Source organism: Carlito syrichta, unplaced genomic scaffold, assembly GCF_000164805.1.
Source record: "Carlito syrichta isolate Samal-C Ts95f unplaced genomic scaffold, Tarsius_syrichta-2.0.1 Scaffold310863, whole genome shotgun sequence".
Taxonomy (NCBI): Eukaryota; Metazoa; Chordata; class Mammalia; order Primates; family Tarsiidae; genus Carlito; species Carlito syrichta.
In genome coordinates this window covers 1,472,124-1,487,500 of record NW_007254959.1, presented here as the reverse complement: position 1 = coordinate 1,487,500, position 15,377 = coordinate 1,472,124, and positions in this window count along the sequence as shown.

Here is a 15,377-nt window from a genome sequence, read left to right as displayed (position 1 = left end):
GTATTTTGGTCAAGTCAAATAAACAATTTCTGGAATGTGAGTGAAACAGTCAACTTTCTACTTAGCGCAATCATGCTTTATTTTCATTCGCATACATGTCTAAATTACCTCTACAGAATCAATTTTAGAAATAGCAATTTAGACATATTTCTTTCTTATCAATCTTACATTATATAGAGTAATTTTACTCAAACTTATCACAAGCATGTTTAACACCAGTGTCTTAGCCACTTTCTGAATCACTTCTTATAAGTCTCCAGGGCATAAGTCTTAACTCCACCCAAGCCTTTTTTTTAATGCAATTATAACACTGTTACTGAAACATTTATTCCAAGTCACAGTACCCTTTGGTAAGGATTCACATTTTAAAGTCTCACCAAATCAGAATGTAGGCTCCTTGAAAGCAGGGATGTTGTTTTATTGATGAATGCATCCCCAATAGCTAGAGCAGTGGTCAGCAAACTACAGCTTGTGAATCAAATCTATAACTTACGTTTTCATAAAGGAAGTTTACATTGGAACACAGGTAGGCCTATCCACTTATGTATTGTATATATGATTGCTTTTATTCTACAATGGCAGACCTGAACAGTTATGACAGAGACTGTGTGGATTCCAAAGTCTAAAATATTTACTGTCTAGCCCTTTGCAGAAAAAGTTTGCTAACTCTTGGTCTAGAGCATTTTCTAGCACATAGTAGGCACTCAAAATAATTGTTTTTGACTAAATGGCTACATGACAACTCCTTATTTTCTGAAGGATAATTTAGAGAAAAGGAAGTAAAAACTTTATATTCTGCTGTATTTGTTGAATTCGTCCTCAAGCGCCCTCCACACTGGCCCCTTCTAGTGGTTCTTTTCAAGCACTAAGTGGCATAAAAGCCTTTCTGTCTAATTCTTAAGGGAGCATTTTCTGAGGCAGCTCTCCTTCCCTCCGTGCCACGAATAACTCTAAAGACATCACTTCTCTCTTCTGTGCCTCCATTCTCCACAACTTGAAAACAGAGTGTTTGTGGAACTTGTGGGTCAAGTGTTTTCAGAGAAAGGTACTGCAGTAGGAGTGTTTGACTTTTATATCTGGAAAAAGCAAAGGGGCAGGAGTAGGAAAGCCCCTATGCACATGGAGGGGTGGAAGGGCTGAAGGCAGCTGGAGCCAGGCGAGGGCAAGGCCCTAGGAAGACAGCAACTTTGGAGAGGGGGTTTAATTCTCCATGTTTCCAAGCTACTCTTAGAAGAGCATGCTTTGAAGGGGTCCTGAAATTGCATTCCATTTCATGTTCAAAAACTATGCACAAAATTTTCTGATCTTGATAGAGTATCTTTCAGGAAAGAGTTCCCCACCTGTGCTCCTACGGAGGTACTTTGTAAAGGTTTGCAGGTAGCACAGCCCTGCTAAGGCTCTGTTGACAGCAGCGCTGCTGGATAGAAAAATCACCTGAAAGAACGCTACGCTAGAAAACGAACAGAACAGTAGTTGTTTTATTTCTTCTTGTAGAGCAAAGTGGAAATTACCTCCCTCTGTTGTGAGGGCATCTAGTCTTCAGATGCAAAGAGTCTACATTTTTTGGCATTGTAAAGGCTCACAAATGTTCTGTTTTACTCTGTCTTTTGTCTCCTGCCACCTCAGAAGGGCACAGAAAGAAGCTCTGAGAGAAGCAACCTGAACCCTTTTAAACTATTTCAGTAGCAATTTGTGCAAGAGGACAGTTCTAGGAGTGATTTTTTTCTCCAGCCTGAAATATCCTCAGGGGCCACAAAGGGAAGCTGTGAGGGTTTTGATGCAGAGCCTGAAGCCCTGGGGGCATGGCCCTGCCCGGGAGCAGCCCAACTCCACACAGACCTCAGAATGAGGGAAGGAGAAGCCTTCTGTGGAAGCTAAGGCTGGGAAGTGAGCCTCACTTTCTTCATGAATCACGATTGCATGATGATACTCAAAGAATTAACCCATGGAAAATGTGAGAGCACCTATGGCAAAGGAGGTCAGCTTGAGCGTGTGCCCCTATGAGGCAGATCTAAGACAAAGCACAGGTGGTACATTTGAGAGGTACAGGAAACACCAGCAGGTGAGTGAGAAAGTGAGACTGGAAAGGGAAGGGAGCCAGCAGAGGGCTACCAAGCCAGCTACCACGAAGGGGATATGACTGGGGCTTAATGGACAACTGGGGTTCAAGCCAGGGAGAACTCTAGGGCACCATGTGAAACAGGAGCCTCTGAAGTACCCCACCCCATGGGCAAGGGAGCTGGGGCAAGGGATTCATTGACAACCTCTGGGGAGAGTTAGCACACCCAGCACCCTTGCCCTGGGTTCCAACAGCACCCTCAGGCTAAGACCTGCAGTTACTGGCAGCTGGAAGTGGCAGAAGCACCTCAATTTGGTGAGTTTCAATGGACACAAATGACATGCCCACATCCAGCACAGAGTCTCTCAATAAAAGTTTCCTCTCATCTTTCCTTGCCCACAGGCTACTCCTTCATAGGTTTCGGAAGAGGGAATGACATCATCAGCAAAGACAGTGGTTTTCCTTGGATTGTAAACTGTTTAAGGGCAGAGAGAGTATCTAGTTTCATCGCAGTAGCCTATTTCCTACCCCGTCCTCACAGTACACACACAAAAGCTTTGGCAGGTTTAAGGTCCTCAAAAAATTCCATTTGCCTATCTTTTCAAAGTTAAGTGATTGATCTTCTGTTTGCATTCAGAGCACAATGGATTTTTTTGTGTTGAGTTCTTTTTTTTCTTTTTTTTTTTTGAGTCTCACTCTGTCACCCAGGTTGGAGGGCAGTGGCCTGATCCCGGCCACCACAGCCTCGACCTGCTGGGCTCTGGCAATCCTTCCACCTCAGCCTTCCAAGTAGCCAGAACTACAGGCGTGCACTACCACGCCTAGTTAATTTTTTATTTATCATAGAGACGAGGTCTCACCAAGTTGCCCGGGTGGATCTCGAACCCGCGGGCTCAGGCAATCCTCTCACCTCGGCCTCCCAAAGTGTGTTGAGTTCTTTGCTCCCTCAGAGCTCTGAACAGCAAAAGCAATGTGTAAAAAAAAAAAAAAAGCCTTAAAAAAATGTATTCTTGGTCAGGCACGGTGGCTCAAGACTGTAATCCCAGCTGAGGTGAGGGAATAGCCTGAGCCCACAGGTTCAAGAACAGTCTGGGCAACTTGGTGAGACCTCATCTCTACAATAAATAAATCAAAAAATTAACCAGGTGTAGTAACACATGCCTGTAGTTCCAGCTACATGGAAGGCTGAGGTGGAAGGATCGCCTGAACCTGGTAGGTTGACACTGGGGTGGCTGTGAGTGTGCCACTGCACTCCCACCTGGGCAACAGAGTGAGACTCCAACTCAAAAAAAAACAAAAAAGATGTATTCTCAGAACCAGAGGCAACTGTGCCCCAAACAGAACCTATGGTTGTCTCCAGAGAGTCGAGCAAACATCCCAGGCCAACTCCATTGGCCTGCAGAAAATTTCACATCATATTTGGGATGAAAAAGTCCTCAGAGATCATGTTGCCCAATCCTTTCAATAGACAGGTGAACAGACAGAAAAGCGACTGAAGAAAAACCGACTTACTCGAGGCATACAGTTGTTTCCTTCCAAGAAGAACCTGGAGCCTCCAGTCTCTTTCCACTCAATCCCATTCCTGTGCTTGGCCTGGGGCAGTCAAACCACACTTGGAAGTGTCTGGAAAGCCCTGCCATCCCTCTTCAGGGCCCTTGGGAAGCACAAAGGGGAACCTGGCAACAGATCGGTTAATGGCAGGGATAGTGACCCCGGGTCCCTGGGCTCTCCCCCAGCACTCCCATATCCTCCCTTTCCCACAATAATCCTTTCCAACCCTTCATTTATTACCCCCAAACTTGAAAGTGAAGCCAGGAGGGAAGGGCGCCATTATTGTGTGTCCTCATGGTTCTTTCTGCACATAATCTCTGGGTAATAATTCCTTTTGCCAGAAGCCCAGCTCCCGAAATAGTGCGGTGCATTGGCAGAGGTCCAGGAGCTAATAGGGATGGCAGCGTTGTGTCTTCTGAGCCATTTTAGCTGAGCTAATTTAGAATTTACCTGACCAAGAGTACCATAAAATGTACTCCTAAAGATGAGATTGTTAATTACCACAGGATGACTCGCCTGTGTTGGGTGGCTGGGGGGAACTGAAGGGGAAAGGCTGGTTTCCAGAAATAATCCTTTCCTCCTCACCAGATAGGAATTAAATGTGGGAAAGGGCAAAGGGGATGGACGGAGAGATTCGCTCACAGGAACTAAATAGGGTTATAATTAGTTTGTGTGTTTGCAGGTGTCATCTTTCACCCTCTGCCTGCAGAAGAGACTGTGGGTAAACTCAGAATCCTTTGTGAGTCTGGGAGAAGGGCACTGAGATCCTTGGGGTGTTGGAGAAAGAGCTTGAAACAAGAAGACTGCTAGCCATCAGGCAAGCAAAGTCTGTGTGGTGCAGAGAGGCACCCGATGCAATGACCCCCCAAATATAACCCTGTTTACTGACAGCAGCTCCCCGCAGCTATTACAGAGCTGCCTGAGAGCGCCCTAATTAGTTAGGGTTGTCAGTACGCCCATTATAATCCCCAGTTGAGTGAGCTAAGTGTTTATCTCAGCCACTTTAAGTCACAGCCTCTGAAACACGGCCTTGAGTGGCGGGTCTCAATTTGTTCTTGCCCTGTGACTTATTCTAACCATCTCCATGTCTCACACACATCAAATGTATATTTAAGCAGAGCTGTCTCTTATTAAAGGGGATTCCCACGGCTCTCTCATTTCTGAAATGTCTACCATTTTACAAAAAAGTTCTCTTTTCAAATGTCTCTAATATATGAGTCATAAGTGAGACTTGAAGCCTTTTCTTTCACTGTTTTGTTCGTTCACTGTTTTCTCTCATGCTGGTCACTACACTGGGTCTTGACCTAACTGCAATGGTTCTGAGTAAGCAAGAATTTGTTCCCGCTTTTTACCATCTTGGACAGTCATCTTGCATATTCAGCAGTCGAAAGTTATGCTCTGTGAATTCATCCTAAGCATGCTCTCCTTAATATTCGCTAATTCATGAAAGCTTTTTGGAATCTGAACTGTATGAGATATTTAATCTTCCTGTTATGCCATAAACCTTTGCATACCATTGGCTGTCTTGATGTGTAGAACAGCCTTATTAAAAGCAATGAGTGTCTTGCATTCTGAATTGAAAGAGTATTTTGAAGACCAGAAATAAAACTCAAGCAGAGTGATACATGCGTAAAGACATGCTACATGAGGCTGTAGTGATGTGAGCACTGCCTCCCTTTATCCACAGTTACAATTGCCAGGAGAATTCCAGGGTGAAGAGGGGGAGGGTTGTGGGGAGTCTCGTTTTCTTGAAGTACCAGACAATACCCTAGGTAAGTATATCAAATGTCAAGCTTCCCTTAGGCAGTGTGGAGCTGACCCAAGCTTAAGTCTGACACCAAAACCTGTGGTTTTGTGGAATGAGAGAAATATAAAAGAAACCAAGAAAACAGAGCCAGCAAGCTGAACTTTTTTTGAGATCCATGTAAAATTAACACTAAAGATACTTACATCGATTTGACTGTTAAACAATGTAAGATCATCAACAATAGTCAGATCCAGTCACTTCAATTCACAGAACCATAACCCAACATTTCAAGAAATTTGTATTATGGACATTTTCACACATATGCAAAAAGAGAAAACAGTTGATGAGCCTCATGTATCCATCAGCCTCCCCTCTATCAACTGTCAACTCTTGGAAGTTCTATTGCATCTATACCCATCACCTCCTCTACCCACCCACCCCCAGAGTATCTTAAAACTAAACTCAGACCATCCCAAGACATTTAAACAGGCATTCCTTCATACTTAGGTGGGATGAATTGCCCCTTACAGTTAGTATACTGGGCCTACCCCTGGTGACACTCTCACTCCTACCACCCTCAAGAAGGACTCATAACTGACCACAGTCACAACAGATGCCCTCACAGGGTTGTGTTCAAGCAAACTATGAGCCCCATCAGAGGCCCCAAATGTGGAGAAGTAATCAGGTACCCCAAGTAAGAGCAATTGTCAGATAACACTAACATCCTCAGGGGCAGACTGACTGTGGCCTGCAGAAGGCTTGTGTGAGCTAGCATGGGGCAGCACTTCCCAGTCACCAAGGCAACCGCATCAAGTGTTCTATTACCAAAGAACTAAACACAAGAAAGCTTCATTCTTACCAACAAAAGCCCAGTCTTTTTAAAAATAAAAATAAGCACATGCATAGTTTGTGAACAAATATGGCCTTCATTCTATAAAAATGCATATAAAGTACATCTTTGCATCACTTCCTCCCCAAATTAAACTACAGCTTGTAAGATGGCACCAAAATCTGGAGGTTCCTGTGTCCTCTACCACTATTTATATATTTGGAACTATTCTTCCTGGAATCACATTAGGAAAGCATGTAAGGAAAAAAACACATGCACCCCTTGGAATGTTACTGAATTTATACCTTAGAGTGTGCAGGAGCTTAAGGTGTCGATACATGTACAAAATAAACATCTAAGGTGGTAATGACCAGTGAAAATGTTAAGGTTTGAAAATATTCTTAAAATCAGTAAGCTCCTGATCTTGGCCCATTAGCAGCCATTATTATACTACAATGATCTGCCTGGAAAGCACAGAAAAATCAAAGACATTCTCCACTGGGAATCCAACAAGTTTGATTAGCAAAATGAGTCTGTACTAAACTTCTAATCTTCCCCAACAGAGCAATGGGAAATCTAGCCATTAATGAGCAAATATACGTTTCTAGATGACATTCTAAGGCATGCACATTAGAGAGAATGTGCATCCACAGAATAGTTAACTTATAATGAAGGAAAACATTTGAGATACTGGTTAGTAGGCAAAAGACAGGAGACCTTCTTAATCAGCCTTTGTCAGTCACTACCGGAAACACAAGAGGAATGGGAATACTGGTAACCGGGCCTTGTCAGAAAAGAAGGCAGAGTTGAAGGAAAGCCAGGAGTTAAAACCCTGTTTACTACGTCTGGAGGTGGTGCAATCTATATACCAATCACTGAAGTCATTTGAGGCTTGCCTGTTGCTGACAAATGTAGATGGACAGATATGTAAAGATGATGCGTCATGAACCACAGCTGATGAATTTCCTGCAGAAGCCCCAGTACTCACATCAAAGGTGTCAAGAGGTGACAGAGCTACATCACACCGAGTCTGGCAGTTTAATTTGGTGTCGGCTATTAGTGTTGACTCTCAGTGCTATTGCCATTCAATGTTTCTGCTGGCAAGGTGACACAGCCTCAGAGATTGCTAAATTTCTTTGTTGAGTGAAAGAGAGGTTGCCTCGTTTGCACAGTAACCCCTTACTGAACAATAGGAATTGCAGAGGGAACAGGGATAAAAAAGGACTCAGTCCACAGAGCTTATCTAAAACTTTCCTTGCGTTATTCCAGGTAAGAATCTGATGATTTTGTTGGGGGGAAAAAAAGCCTGGGGCAGGGATGATTTATGTTGAAGGCTTGGCTTGGCTGAATTAGAAGCTACTGAGTGTCCTGGCATCCGGAAGTTCCCTCCCTTCATTGGTCCCAGTGAAACCACCACATTCACTCAGGAAGGAGAACTTTGTGGTTTGCTCTGACCTCTGGGTATCACTCGGTGAGTCCAATTCCCTCTCCTGGCCCATGCTTGTGGGAGAGGCAAGCTTCAGCAGTGTACCCAAGAACACTGCAGCCTTTCTTTGGGTGTTCCTACTCTACACCTCCCTCTACCCCAAGCCACTGCTGGCAAGATGAAAAGGCATGGGGTACAGAACAGGGAGGCCCTGGAAGCACCACACTGCCTGAGGAAAGATTGACATTGACTCAAGGGTATTAGGTCAAAAGCTAATAATACATGGCCCCTCCTCCATTCTCCAGGGCAACTCTGTCCAAGAGGAGTATCCTGGTCCACACATGGAGGCCACAGTAAAGTGATAACGATTACCAGCTCCTAGGAGATACCCTTCCAGAACTATCTACAAGAGTGGGGAAGGAATGGAGAGAGAGTTATAGTCATTAGTAGTAAATAATCACTGTAGCAATAAGAAAAACACAGTTCAAAGGCAACTTGTCCAAGGTAGCAAGTAGATTAGAGCAGAGCAAAAAGGATGCATTGTGGGAGCTATACAAGAGCTAGAACAGATGACAGTGCTTCTTAGCACCTGTCCTACCACACTGAGCAAGAGCTGACTCATCATACTGTATTTCCCATATATTCAGAGAATTTCATACCTGTTTGTGGCTTTTATTTCCATTATTTTACTGGAGTCTCAATCATTCCATGGTTTAGTGAAGTCACTACCAGAGCAACCTCTGGTTCTCAGCTTCTTCAAAACTCCAGCTTCCACCCACATTGTTCTCCATGAAGCAAGAAAATTGCATACTACAAGAGAATATCACCCAAAGCCATGAAGTTGACCAATCCAAAATAATCACAATAGCATAATCCAAAAATTCTATGTTGAAACAGAAAAATTTCCATCACAGAAAATATTTAGGTCAGCCCAAGGCATTCTACAGAGACAAGGAAGGTCTAGGATGACCAAACATATTTAAAATACACATTTGGGAAGACTTTCCAATCTAAAGTATTAGCAAAACCAAATTCAAAATTATAGCATTCTTCTAAGGTTTTTCTCTGCAAAAATTTCCCCAGTTGAAGGATCCTAGCACTAATATTCTAGGGGTCCTGCATCCCTGGTTTTCCACTTTCTAAAACCCTCTTCCTTTCATAGACAACTTAGAAAAGTTTCAAAAAGATCCTGTAAGGGCAAGGCAGGAGTCCACCACCCCACAGTGTATGTTTGAAGGTCCTTGGCCATTGAAGACAAGAATAAGTCCAGTTCAAATAATCAACAGTTTGGAGAGTTGTCACATAAAGATAAGAGATGTTTATAGAGAACAGAGCAAGACCCAGAGAGTGGTAGTTTCAAAGGGGAAAATCTCAAATAAAGAAGAACTCTCTAGTGGCTAACCTGAACTGGAATGAGCCACCTCAGGAGGCATGAGTTGCCTCCACAGGGAGGCTAAGCTTATTGTCAAGAAGTGCTTTGGGGAATGTCATAGAAAGGATGTGTTCATTATATAAAGAGTTGGAGTAAATCACTGCTGAGGAGTCTCCCCACTCTAATGTTGCATGGTTCTGGAATTTTCTTCATTTAAACTTTAACAAATTATAGAAGAATGAAGAAACTTCGGATATTGCATGTCCTGTCCCCGGGTGAGGAATCGATGGTCGTGGTCAATAAGTTAAGAAAGTTTGCCAGGGCTTCCAGGCAAGATGGCAATGGAAGAGGTCGGACTATGAAAGTCTCCACAAAAGCGAGTGCCCAAAAAGACTTTCTTGTGTGAGTGGGTGTGTGCTGGTGGGTGAGTGAAAGTTCGTCAGTGGGGAGACTTGGGTCCACGCACTGGTGCTCTCCTCTGGAGGTGACTATAACCGCCACTGCTCTGAGATCGGAGACCTGGGTGCTCAGGATCATCTGCCATTGTCAGGGCTCTCTTGAGAATGGCCCCTTACCACCTGTCAACCAGCCCACACCATCCCCTGCCATAACAGACCCGGCACAAGCAGAAGGATCTATGGAGATGGTAAGGTGGGGAAATCTGGAATAAAGCTCCAATGCTGGTGATGAGATGCTGACTTGTGCCATCCTCTCACTCCCAGACAGGGCAGAGACCTACATTGCCCTGCCCAGTTCCACCCATCCTCCATCTTGGGACTCAGGCTTCCTCTCATCAGACTTGGAGAGACAGATGCCCCTCCCCCACACTGGAACAGACACAGTCAGATCTGAGTGGGAGACTTGACAACATCAGCAGCAAGTAGGGTGCGTCCAGATCTCCTCCATACTCCTCCCACAGTAGACATCTGACCCACACTGAGTGCAACCCTGTCAACCTGAACTGAGAATGGAGGGGAGGGCTGGAGACCGGAGCTGCTCCCTAAGGCAGAGCCCTGAAAAGAACCTGCAGTCAAAGAAACAGCCAGAGGGCAATTTTTTTTCTTGTTTGTTTTTTGTTTTAGATTTAGCTTTTTGTCTTCTCTCTTTCTATTTTTGTTTACATTTTTGTACTTGTTTTGTTTCTGTTATTTTAATGTTGTTTTTCTTAGATTTTCTGTTTATGTATGGGTATTTTTTAGGGTGAATACACCAACTGGAGGGTTTTTGTTTGTTTGTATGATTGTCTGTATGTTTTTGTCTTTTTTGTTTTTTCTTTGTTTGTCTCTCTGTTTATTCTTTAGTTGGTATGCCTGTCTATTTCTTCTCTTCTTCTCTCTCTCCACCTTCCTTTCATCATCCTCTTTGCTTTTTCATTCTTTTCCCTTTTCTTATCTTATTTTGCTTTCAGGGGGCAAACAGACACCCCTACTGCATGGACAGATTGCAAGGCAGTGGGAAAGGGGTCTCAGGGACCCACACATCTATCAGCAGATATTGGGATCTACAGATAGTTTCTGAATCACACCTCCCCCCTTAATTAAATCTCAAAACTGCAAAAAGCACAGGCCCCTACTCCTAGACCAGCCTCAGAATTGAACAAAACCAGAAGATCTATATAAGGAAAAATAGGAGATCGAGCAAACAGAAATAAAAGCTATCCCCCATCGCTGGACAACATAATTAAAGTAGAGGTAAAAAGGGGGGGGGAGGTAGGGGAGAGGAAGCATACATAAATGAAGAAAACCCAAAGGAAAAATATGAGTCTCACATAGATCCCTGGAAATCAACACTGAGAATACAGACTCCAAAACTCAAACAGTGAAGAGCCCCCAGAATGACTGGTCTCAAGTCACAAACCCAGATATCAAGATATTAACAGGGAGAATAAATAGAAATGAGGAGAGATAAGAAAAAAGAATGAAGGAGCTGATAACTGAGATAACAGCAATAAAGAATACAGTGAATGAAATAAACAACAACCTGATAAGCATGGAAAGAAGATTTAACCAAGCAGAAGAATCTCAGAGCTTGAGTACCAAAGTATGAAACTAATCCAAACTGTTAAAAACATAGAAAAGAAGTTTAAAAAGACAGAACAAAACCTCCAAGAGATGAGCAATTATTTCAGGAGGCCAAACCTAAGATTGGTTGGAATCTCTGAGGCAGATAGAGAGATAGAGACCACTCTGGAACAAACATTCCATGAAATTATCTAAGAAAACTTCCCTCATCTCAACAGTGATATGACCATTCAAACACAAGAGATTCAGAAACCCCCTGCAAGACAACAAATGAGAAGACCAACTCTTAAACACAAATTAATTTGTGTAATTCACCTACACAAAGTAGGTATAAAAGAAAAAATCCTAAAGGCAGAAAGAGAGAAAGATCAGACTACCCACCAGAGAAGAACAATTAGAATAGCAGCAGACTTATCTACAGAAACACTTCAGGCTAGGAGAGCTTGGACCCCAATCATCAAAGTCCTCAGAGACAGACATTTTTAACCAAGAATTACCTACCAGCTAAGCTAAGTTTCATCAGTGATGGAGAATTAAAATCCTTCCCAGACATTCAATTCCTAAGAGTTTATACTGCCTCTAGACCAGCTCTACAAGAAACACTTAAGTATTAAACACAGAAGAAAGGAAAAAAAGAACACCATCACCCTTCACAAGAGTGCAGGAAAAAGATTGAAAACACACATGAATCAACCCAAAAATCAAAAGAAAGACAGCAAACAAATAGGAGCAACAACAACAAACTATATAAGAACCCCATGGCAAGGATAAACTCTCACATCTCAATAATTAGCCTGAATGTGAATAGACTAAATGCACCACTGAAAAGACATAGAGTGGCAAATTGGATAATATATCATAAGGCTATAATATATTGTCTCCAAGAGGCTCATCTCACCAGAAAGGACACTCACAGGCTCAACGTAAGAGGATGGGAAACAAAATTTCAGGCAAATGGAATGCAAAAGAAAGCAGGAGTCAAGATCTTAATATCAGACAAAATAAGCTTTAAGTTATGAAAAATTTAAAAAGAAACAGAAGGTCACTACATAATGATAAAAGGTTCAATCCAACAACAAGAAATATCTATCCTAAACATATATGCACTCAACATAGGAGCACCAACTTTCCTAAAGCTGCTTCTAGGTAAACTAAAAAAAAGACATTGACTCTAACACTATCATATCTAGGGACTTAAACACCCCACTAACAACCCTAGACCAATCATCAAGACAAAAAGTCAACAAGGAGATCCAGAAACTCAATGTGACACTTGACAAAAACGACTTAATCAATACCTACAGAACAATCCACCCAACAACCATGGAATATCCATTCTACTCATCACCACATGGAATGCACTCTAAGATCAACCACATCCTTGGCTATAAATGAAGCATAAACAAATTCCATAACATTGAAATTCTGCCATGCACCTTCTCAGACCACAGTAGAATAAAAATAAATATCAACACCAGCAAAGTTCCCCCCAAGCCCACTAAAACATGAACACTAAACACCATAATGCGAAATAACTCCTGAGTCAACACAGAAATCAAAACAAAGATTAAAAGATACCTGGACAAATGGAAATGAAGAAACATCTTACCAAAATCTCTGGGATGTCTTGAAAACGGTCCTAAAAGGGGAATTCATAACTCCACGAACACACATGAAGAAAATAGAAAGATCAAAAGTTAACAACCTAATAAATCACCTAAGGAAGCTGGAAAAGCAAGGCCACAAAAACCCTAACTTCAGCAGAAGAATCCAGATCACCAAAATAAAAGCCTGAATTCAGGACATGGAAGACAAAAATATAACACAAAAAAACAGTGAAACCAAAAGCTGGTTTCTTGAAAGGATAAACAAAATTGATGGACCCCTAGCTAGACTGACCAAGAAAAATAGAGAAAAAAACCCAAATAAACGCAATCAGAAAAGGAAAAGATTAAGTCACAACTGACCCTGAAAAAATACAAAAGGTTATCAGAGATTACTATATACACATGTATGGAAAAAACTTAAAAACCTAAATGAAATGGAGGACTTTCTGACATCACACAACCTCCCCAGGTTGAAACAAGAAGAAATTGAGATCTTAAATAGACCAGTAACAACTCAGGAAATCAACTGTCATAAGAATACTACCTACAGAAAAAAAAAGCCCTGGACCAGATGGTTTTCTAGCAGAATTCTACAAAACATACAAGGAAGGACTGATACCAATACTATTGAAAATATTCCAGGCAATCAAGAAAGATAGAACTCTCCCCAAATTATTTTATGAAGCTAACATCACATTGATACCCAAACCAAGTAAAGACTCAACAAAGAAAGAGAACTACAGACCAGTATCCTTCGTGAACATAGATGCTAAAATTCTCAACAAGATTCTAGCAAACCAGATCCAACAACGCATCTCAAAAATCATCTGCCATGACCAAGTAGGCTTCATCCCTGGGATGCAGGGATGGTTCAAAATTCGTAAGACCACAAATGTAATTAAGTATATCAACAGATATAAAGACAAAAACCACATGATTATATCAATAGACACAGAAAAAGCTTTTGATAAAATTCGGCACCCCTTCTTGATAAAAACCCTCAAACATCTAGGCATAGCTGGAACATGCCTCAAAATAGTAATAGCCATCTACGAAAAACTCACAGCCAACATACTGATAAACAGACAGAAATTGCAACTATTTCCCCTGAAAACCGGAACAAGACAAGGATGCCCACTCTCAACCCTCCTCCTGTTCCACATTGTATAGTAAGTCCTAGCTAGAGAAGTCAGACAAGAGAAGGAAATCAGGGGTATCCAAATAGGAAAAGAGGAAGTCAAGTTATCCCTCTTTGCAGTTGACATGATTCTATACCCCGAAAACCCAAGAAAATCTATCAAAAACCTCCTTGCACTGATAATAGACTTGGGCAAAGTCTCAGGGTATAAAATAAATGTGCAAAAGTTAGTCGCATTCCTATACACCAACAATAAACCAACAGAAACCCAAATAAAAAGCACAATCCCATTCACAGTAACAACAACAAAAAAATGTAATACCTTGGCATCTTCCTAACCAGAGAAGTCAAAGACCTTTACAACGAAACTATAAAGCACTGCTCAAAAAAATGAAAGATGATGCAAACAAATGGAAAAATATTCCATGCTCACGGATTGGAAGATTCAATATTGTTAAGATATCCATCCTACTCAAGGCAATCTACAGATTTAACACAATACCCATTAGATTGCCAACAACATTCTTCTTAGACCTGGAAACGACAATACAGGAATTCGTATGGAAACATAAATGACCATGAATAGCCAAAACAATCCTCAGCAAAAAAACAAAAACAAAGCAGGAGGCATCACGCTCCCAGACTTCAAGCTTTATTCTAAAGCTACAATAATCAAAACAGCCTGGTATTGATACAGGAACAGGCATATAGACCAATGGAACAGGATACAGATGCCAGAAGCAAAACCTCAATTTCTCAACAAACTCATCTTCTACAAAGCCTCCACCATCAACCACTGGAGAGAGGAGAACCTATTCAGTAAATAGTGCTGGGAAAATTGACTGACCACATGCAGAAGATTAAAACAAGAAAGACCCTTACCTATCACCATACAGAAAAAATCAACTCTAAATGAATTAAAGATCTAAAAGTAAAACCTCAAACTATAAGAACCTTAGAAAATGCAGGAGATGCCCTTATGGAAATTGGAACTGACAACCAATTCCTGATCAAAACCCTAAGTGCCCATGCCATAAGAGATAAGATAGACAAGTGGGACCTCATCAAGCTGACAAGTTTCTGCAAAACCAAAGAAACCATTGAGAGAGAGGGGAGACAGCCCACAGAATGGGAAAAAATATTTACCAACTGTGTATCTGACAAAGGCCTATCATCTAGGATCTACAAAGAATTCAAAAGTGCTAAAAAGAAAAAAACAAACATCCCCATGGGCAAAAGATATGAATAGACACTTCTCAAAAGAAGACATATGAGCAGCCAATAGATACATGAAAAAAATGCTCAGTCTCACTGGTCATCAAAGAAATGCAAATTTAAACCACACTGAGATACCACCTAACTCCAGTCAGGATGGCCATCACCAATAGCTCAAAAAACAACAGATACTGGAGAGGACGCGGTGAAAAGAGAACACTTTTACACTGTTGGTGGGAGTGTAAACTAGTACAGTCTCTGTGGAAAACAGGCAATTCCTAAAAGATCTAAAAGTTGACCTTCCATATAACCCCGTAATTCCCCTACTGGGAATATACCCAGAGGAACTCAAATCACTCTATGAAAAGGATACCTACACACACATGTTTATTGTAGCATTATTCACAATAGC